Below are 8,061 nucleotides of genomic sequence, written 5' to 3' on the forward strand. Positions count from 1 at the left end.
CACCATGAATGAGAGTGACCAAAAAAATCCAAAAGTTTCAGATACGGAAATCATGAGACATTATAAAATATGCATAATATTTTTGTTAATGAAATAGCTTGAAGCTACACGGAATAGGAAATCTTTTTAATAACAGATTTGAAAAAGGGATTAATGGAATTTGTATAAATAAAAAATACAGAAACTGAGATTATCAGATTAGATAGCCGTAGAGGGAACCAAAGGGAAGACAGGTCAGAAGGAATTATTCCGAACGCAACACAAAACAAATGGATGAAATCAAGAAGAAGGTGAGCAACGTGGGAGAGGGGAAGGGCTTAACGTATGTCTAATCAGAGCTCCAGAAGAAGAAGAAAGAAAATGGGGTAGAAGCTATATTTCGAGATCTGAGGGTTCAGGATTTACCTGAACTGATGAAAAGCAACAAGTGAAAGATTAGAGAAGCTCAGTGAATCCCAAGCGAGATACATTTTAAAAAGCCACACCCAGACATGTTATAGTGAAAGTGCAAATCAACAATAGTACACAAAGTGTCTTAAGGGCAGCTAGAGAAAAAGAGATTGTGGGAATTCCCTGGCAGTCCAGTGGTCAGGACTCTGTGCTCTCGTTGCTGAGGGCCCAGGTTCGATCCCTGGTCAGGGAGCTAAGATGCCACAGGCTGCAGTGGAAGCCAGGAGACAATGCGATGGCCTAAGAGGAAATAATTACCAACGTAGAACCCTACTCCCATGAAATACAATTTTCAAGAATGAAGATACATTTTCAGATCACCAAACTCAAAGGTTGTCCCTAGCATACCTTCACTAAAGAAAATTCTAAGAGATGGATGAAGAGCAATAGAAGTAGTAAATATATATGGGGCGACTAAACAAAATTGACTGTATGAAACAACGATGGTGTCTTATGGATTTAAATTAAATATTTAAAATCTATAGGCATAGCATAACTCAGGAGCAAGGTAAATGGAATTCAGAGTGTTCTACGGCACTTGAATCGTCAGAAGGTGGTTAAACTTACTGATCAATTTTAGACTTTGGTTAAGTATGTATATTGAATTAGTAGGAATAGGAACAAAGTATGTTACTTTCAAACTAACAGGAAAAGATCAAAATTTTTCAAAAGGTGGCCAAAAGTGAGAGAAAAGGTAACAAAAACAAGAGGGACAAAAACAGCAAAAGAATAATAATAGGATGCATGCTACATACATTCAATATATATAACATATGTCAATAGTACATAAACATATCCTACACAAACACACAGTTAAAAGAATGTTTTTTTTAATCCAACTATTTGCTGCTTACAAGAGACATGTCTAAAGTATAAGATGCCAAAAGGATGAAAATATTTTTTTAATTAAACAGTTTACTGAAAATAATTGCTGTTATTTACCTTTAAATCAGAGGACTTGTTTGCTTGGGATTTCTGAACAAGGCGGGCTGAAACTACACATTACATCACTGGGCTCCCAAGCCGTGCCAACCAAGCGTGGCACAAGGAAGAGAGCCTCCCTGCTCTGGCTCAGAGCTGTATTTACCAAGCTTTGGGGATAATATGTACCTCTGGCAAAGAGCTGTCTCCCCTCAGATTATGCTGATGCCCGGGAAGCCACATTTAGGGATGTCAGTGGACGCTTTACTGCAGGAAAAGATGCATCGGAGAAATAGTGCCTCCTGTTTATTTTTGTCCTGAACCCTTTAGCTTCCAATGTTTATATTTTTCAACTCTACTGTCTGTATCTTTGAGCAGTGTTTACATGCATTCCCCTTTGCATCAGTAGGTGGGGTAGGAGAGGGTAGGGTAAGAATTACCTGTGGGGCTTTTCTGAAACATACACTTACTCCTGAACATCTGATACGTTCCTGGATATGACAGTTATAAGTGTCTGTGTAGTTTGTTTCTTGTTTTGTTTTTGTTTGTTTCTAATTTTTTTTTTTAGGAGTATAATTGGTTTACAATGTTGTGTTCGTTTCTGCTGTACATGAAGTGAATCAGCTATAAGTATACCTATATCCCCTCCCTTTTGGACCTCCCTCCCACCCCACCCCCATTGCATCCATCTAGGTCGCCACAGAGCACCAAACTGAGCTCCCTGTGCTGTACAGCAGGTCTGTGTAGTTTGGATAAACCACCAGAGAATTCGTAAACACCCATCATCTCTGGTTGAGACTCACTGCTCTATATAAACCACTACACAAATATTGATGCAGAACTATGAGCGCTTTACAAACACCAGCAGTGTCCTTTCTGCTTAGAGAACAAGGCACTGTGAAAGATGGCCAAGAATGGTTCGGTGAGGTTTATACAACTTGACACCACCCTAGCCTGCCTGAGGAAACAAAGGTCACAGCATTTTTCCTACAGGGAGGAAAGAGGACAATGACTTCAAACCATCTCCATCTAGTAACAGCAAAACATGTCCTTTCACAAGTGAAATAAAAGCAAAAATAAACAAATGGGACCTAATCAAACTTAAAAGCCTTTGCACAGCAATGGAGACCATAAACGAAACAACAAGACAACCTACAGAATGGGAGAAAATATTTGCAAATGATGCGACTGAAAAGGGCTTAATTTCCAAAATATACAAACAGCTCATACAGCTCAATAGCAGAAAACAAACCAATTAAAAAATGGGCAGAAGACCGTAATTGACATTTCTCCAAAAAAGACATACAGGTGGCCAGTAGGCACATGAAAAGATGCTCAACATTACTAATTATCACAGGAATGCAAATCAAATCCACAATGAGGTGTCGCCTCACATCAGTCAGAATGGTCTACAAATCATCTGTCAATACAGCGGTCATCAGAAAGTCTGCAAATAATAAGTGCTGGAGAGGGTGTAGAGAAAAGGGAACCCTCCTACAATGTTGGTGGGAATGTAAATTGGTGCAGCCACTGTGGAGAACAGTATGGAGGTTCCTTAAAAAACTAGAACTACAGCTACCATATGATCCAAAAATCCCACTCCTGGGCATATATTCACAGAGAACTCTAATTTGAAAAGATACATGCACCCCAATGTTCATAACAGTACTATTTAAAATAGCCAAGACATGGAAGCAACCTAAATGTCTGTCAACAGATGAATGGACAAAAATGTAATGCACGCACACCCATATACACACACAGACACAATGGACTATTACTCAGCCAGAAAAAAACACTGAAAATGCCATTGGCAGCAACATGCATGGACCTAGAGATGATCATACTAAATGAAGTAAGTCAGAGAAAGACAAATATATGATATCACTTATATGTGGATCTAAAACATGGTACAAATGAACTTATTTACAAAAGAGAAATAGAGACATAGAAAACAAACTTGTTACCAAAGGGGAAAGGGGGTGGGGGAGGGATGAATTAGGAGCTTGGGATTAGCAGACACCAACTACTATATATAAAATAGGTAAACAACAAGATCCTGCCGTAGAGCACAGGGAACTATATTCAGTACCTTATAATAAACTATAATGGAAAAGAATCTGAAAAAGAGTAGATGACATATATAAAACAGAATCACTTTGCTGTGCACCTGAAACTAACACAACAGTGTAAATCAACTATGCTTCAATTTTTTTTTTTAATGTTCTTTCCTCTCCTCTTCACATATGATAACCTGGAAAAAACTAACCTCTAAAGAGGTTTCTAACAATAATTTCCATGTACAAAAGAGATCTAGGTCTATACTCTGCTATCTGTGTTCTCCACAAGGGGCAAGTATTGCTGTTGTTACCAAGAAATGACAAAAAGCATTTCTGATCAACAGAATTACAAATGCTGGCCTCATCAGCCGGGACAGCGAGGTGCCCAGGACTCCTCTGGAAATGAGTTCTTCCAACTGCTGGAGGTAGGTGAGGAGAGCTTTCTGCCATTGGGGGTCACTAGCCCATTGAAAAACACAGGATCCCAAAACTCACAAGCAACTTAATTTAGCATTGTGTACGTATGTGTACGTGTGTGTGTGTGCACGTGTGTGTGTATGTATATGCACAGAGAGGGAGAAATACCTCATTCCCTGTCAGCTAGTTTTGAAACTAGGAACAGAGAACAAAGTAATATATGTGCCGCAAACAGTTAAAAAGCTATTTCAGTGCCATGTTACATCCAGGGACACGTTAACTCTTAATAGGCAAAAAATATAACTCATTGGAATAAATAAATAACTACTTTGGCAGGCCCTTATCTGTTTCCCCACTAGATGCTATGCTCTGTGCTGGCAGGCACAATGCCTGACCTTTTAGCCGCGCATGCATGTCTCAGGCCTAAGTTGGGGCCTGACTCCCGGAAGACATTCACCAGGTACCTGCTGAGCGAATGGCGCTTCATAATCCTACAGCACTCACTTCTTCCTCCCTCCATCCCTCACGGTCCAGCCACATCTCACCCCTCCACCTGCCTCTCCTACTCCATGCCCCCAGGTCCTCGTTACCTGGAGCCAAATACTCATGCTTTTTAAGGCAAAAAGGTCAGTGGGAATGGGTCAACCATTCAAGGAGCCCTCATTCATCTGCATCTTGTGGGGAATTCCAGACTAGAATTTCCAGCTGCTTTATGCAAAAAACGGTCAAATGAGATCGTTCCCCAACAGACCCCCAGATTACTACAAATGGTACAAAGATCTCCACAGGAATTCACTGGTCAGAAGGCCTGAAATCCCAGGGTAGTCAGAACTCCCTAAATAAAATCTCTGATCCTCCACACCATAATTTTTGCCTGTTTGTTTTTTTCTTTTTGACAACAACCTTCAGTAAGAAACACATTTCATACTGCAACTCCGTCACGCACGTATACGTATGTTACTGAAACCCTTACTTGGTGCAGTGCCCTCTGATACAGCCAAATGTGCTGTTTGGTTATACCCTACTCTACTGGGTTTCTTTAATGCTGGTTCTAGCCCACAGAATTGGGATCTTGAACCACTAATGGTCATGACCTGCAGTTGAAAACCACTGGCCTAAATGGACCCAGTACAGCATCACCCACCCTGGTCTTATATGCACAAGATCATAGCTCTCCAGGAAGCCCCACATCATGTGGGCTCCTAAGCCAAACTTAGGGGCTCCAGCTATAACCAGATGAGCTTCAGGAATGTGGAGAGTAAACAGACTTTCTCACTGTGCCATTTCCTAGGTGAAGAAAGAAATGAAAACTTACGCTCACTAACTCTATGTTATGCTAGGTACTCTATGTTATGCTAGGTACTTTGCGTGAATGGCCTTCCTTAACCCCCTCAGCAGCTCTCTGTGGTAGTCATCATCCCCACTTTGGAGGTGAAACAACTGACGAAAGCAAAGAGAAAGTAACCAGCTAGTAAGGAACAGAGTGAGACTTCCAGCCAGCACTATGCGACTCCACAAGCCACCATGCTCACCCTCCTGACTGCACTACATCAGCCACGACAAAGAGTCCTTCCTTCTTTCCCTCACCCCTGTGCCTGTCCACGTGCAGCATCTCACTCCAGATCTGGCCTGCTATCATTCCTCCAGGGAGGCCCCTCCAAGAGCCACTCTCCGCCAAACTCTAGACGTACAACTGGCACGTTATTTTTCCACGAGGTTCTGCAGTGCTTGGTCAAGTGTGTGCAGTATGGGTGTGTGTGAATGCGTGTGTGTCTATTGCTCTTCTGCTGCCAGAATCACACACCGGCTTTCCATCAAGCAGCGCCTGCAGGTCTCAGGGCTGTATTATGTCAGTCTCTATTACTTTTCTTCGGGTGCCTCATCTGACCCAGCTACTTGAGAATGACTAGCTAGGGCATTTCCATCTGTTTTTACTTCCTTCTGACTCTGACCTAGGCTGTTCACTGAGGAGCCGGTCGGAGCTGGGAAGGGCTGTATCAACCTCATCAAAACAACTTCTCAGGCAGCTGACTGCCTGCAGATTTGGGACAAGGGGTGAAAAATAAGAAATCATGTGCAGAGCTTTCCAAGTGGGGAAAGAAAGAGCAGGCAATCCAGAAGATCCACCAGCAATCCAGACAGCTACCTCAGCCAGCTCGGGCTGTGGGTGAAAAGAAGGCAAAGAACATAAAGAGGGAGGTGAGGGCACCCTAACAAATCTGCAACCAACCAACCCCTAAGAGCAAAACCATGAACAGAGCCAGAGGTGGGCTCTCCACCCTGACCTCTTCCTTAAGCTCTCAAAGGTTTTCCAGTGTATGTGGTACCGTGGGAAACTGGGAGCAACCTGTGTAGACTATGCACTTGGAGATCCTGCACTCACACCCCAGTAAAGCCGGCTGAGCCTATTAGACACAGGACAGATCCCTTTGATCGGAATATGTCCTTCCTCAGACTGGAATACTCAAAGCAATCTAACTGCCCAGGTGCCAATTCAGCACATATCCTGATCCAATCTCATTTTTGAAAACTTTTCTAAATCGACTGGTTTAAGAATATGCAGAGAGAGTATAGATATACAGAGATATATGGAATATATAGAATATTCAAAGAGATTATACTTAACACTTTCACTCTAAGAGACCCACATTAGGAGTGATAATTAGTACTTTGCAGAAAAACTGTCTTTCAGTTCTTCTATTTGTATGAATTTACACATTTGCTTAAAGAAGCTCTAGCCCGAAAGAACAAATCAGGTCTTTCCAAATAATTTGAACTAGTATTTCTGTTTTGATTTAAGCAGACTAAAAAGAACTAGTTTCTCAGCCTATCTCTGTTGTTCAGAGTAATGTGAGAAAGATAGCATTCTATAGCATAGTCGATGACTTCTTTTTTGTTTCCACAGCTTATCACATATCTGAAGATTTATATGTCTGTGTTCAGAGCTAGCTCCTTTTCAAAAGTTTTTGACACTTAAATAATCCATATATCTATAAGCACATTTCTTAATGAGGAATAGTAGCATCTATTCCAAACAAATTTTTAGCATAATCAATGAGCTGCTTCCTATGATAGAATATCAGAATTGAGAAGGAATTCATTTTCACCCCATTCTAAATGAAACCCAAATTTCATTGTTTGTAATGTATTTCATTACACCTGAAAATAACAATGTTTAATATCATCAAATATCTATCTAGTCAGTGTGCAAATTTCCTCAATCGTCTTATAATTCTTAAAAGTCTGTTGGAGGGAATTCCTTGGTGGTCCAGTGGTTAGGACTCTGTGCATCCACCGCAGGGGGCCTGGGTTCAAATTGTGGTCAGGGAACTAAGACCTCGCAAGCCACATAGCACAGGGGAGGAAAAAAAAAACAAAACAGTCTATTGGAAGCACATATGGAACATTCTTCAGGATAAATCCCATGCTAGGCCACAAAACAAGTCTTGATAAATTTAAGAATACTGAAATAATGTCAAGCATCTTTTCTGACCACAATGGTATGAAACTAGAAATCAATTACAAGAACAAAAGTAGAAAATTCACAAATATGTGGAGATTAAACAACATGCTACTGAACAACCAGTGGGTCAAAGAAGAAATCAAAAGAGAAACCAAAAAATATTGTGAGACAAATGAAATTGAAATACAACATATCAAAACTTATAGGATGCAGCAAAAGCAGTTCTAAGAAGGAAGTTCATAGTGATAAATGCCTACATTAAGAAATGAGAAAGATTTCAAATAAACAAAAAGAGAAAGACAATCGAAAAGAGTGATGAAACTAGGAGTTGGTTTATGGAAAAGATAAACAAAATAGACACACCTGTAGCCAAACTCACCAAGAAAAGAGAGAGGACTCATATAAATATCAGAAATGAAAGAGGAGACATTACAACTGATAACCACAGGAATACAAAGGATCATAAGAGACTACTACAAACAATTATATGCCAACAAATTGGATAACTTAGAAGAAATGGATAAATTCCTAAAAACATACAACCTACCAAAACTGAATCAGGAAGAAATAGAAATTCTGAACCAACTAATTACTAGTAAGAAGATTGATTTGGTGATTAAAAACCTCCCAACAAAAGAAGTCCAGGACCAGATGGCTTCACTGGTGAATTCTGCAAACATTTAAAGACAAATTAATACCAAACCTTCTCAAACTCTACCAAAAAATAGAGGGGGAGGGAACAATTCCAAA

This window comes from Monodon monoceros, unplaced genomic scaffold (assembly GCF_005190385.1).
Source record: "Monodon monoceros isolate NGI ecotype Baffin Bay Population unplaced genomic scaffold, NGI_Narwhal_1 Super_Scaffold_2, whole genome shotgun sequence".
NCBI lineage: Eukaryota > Metazoa > Chordata > Mammalia > Artiodactyla > Monodontidae > Monodon > Monodon monoceros.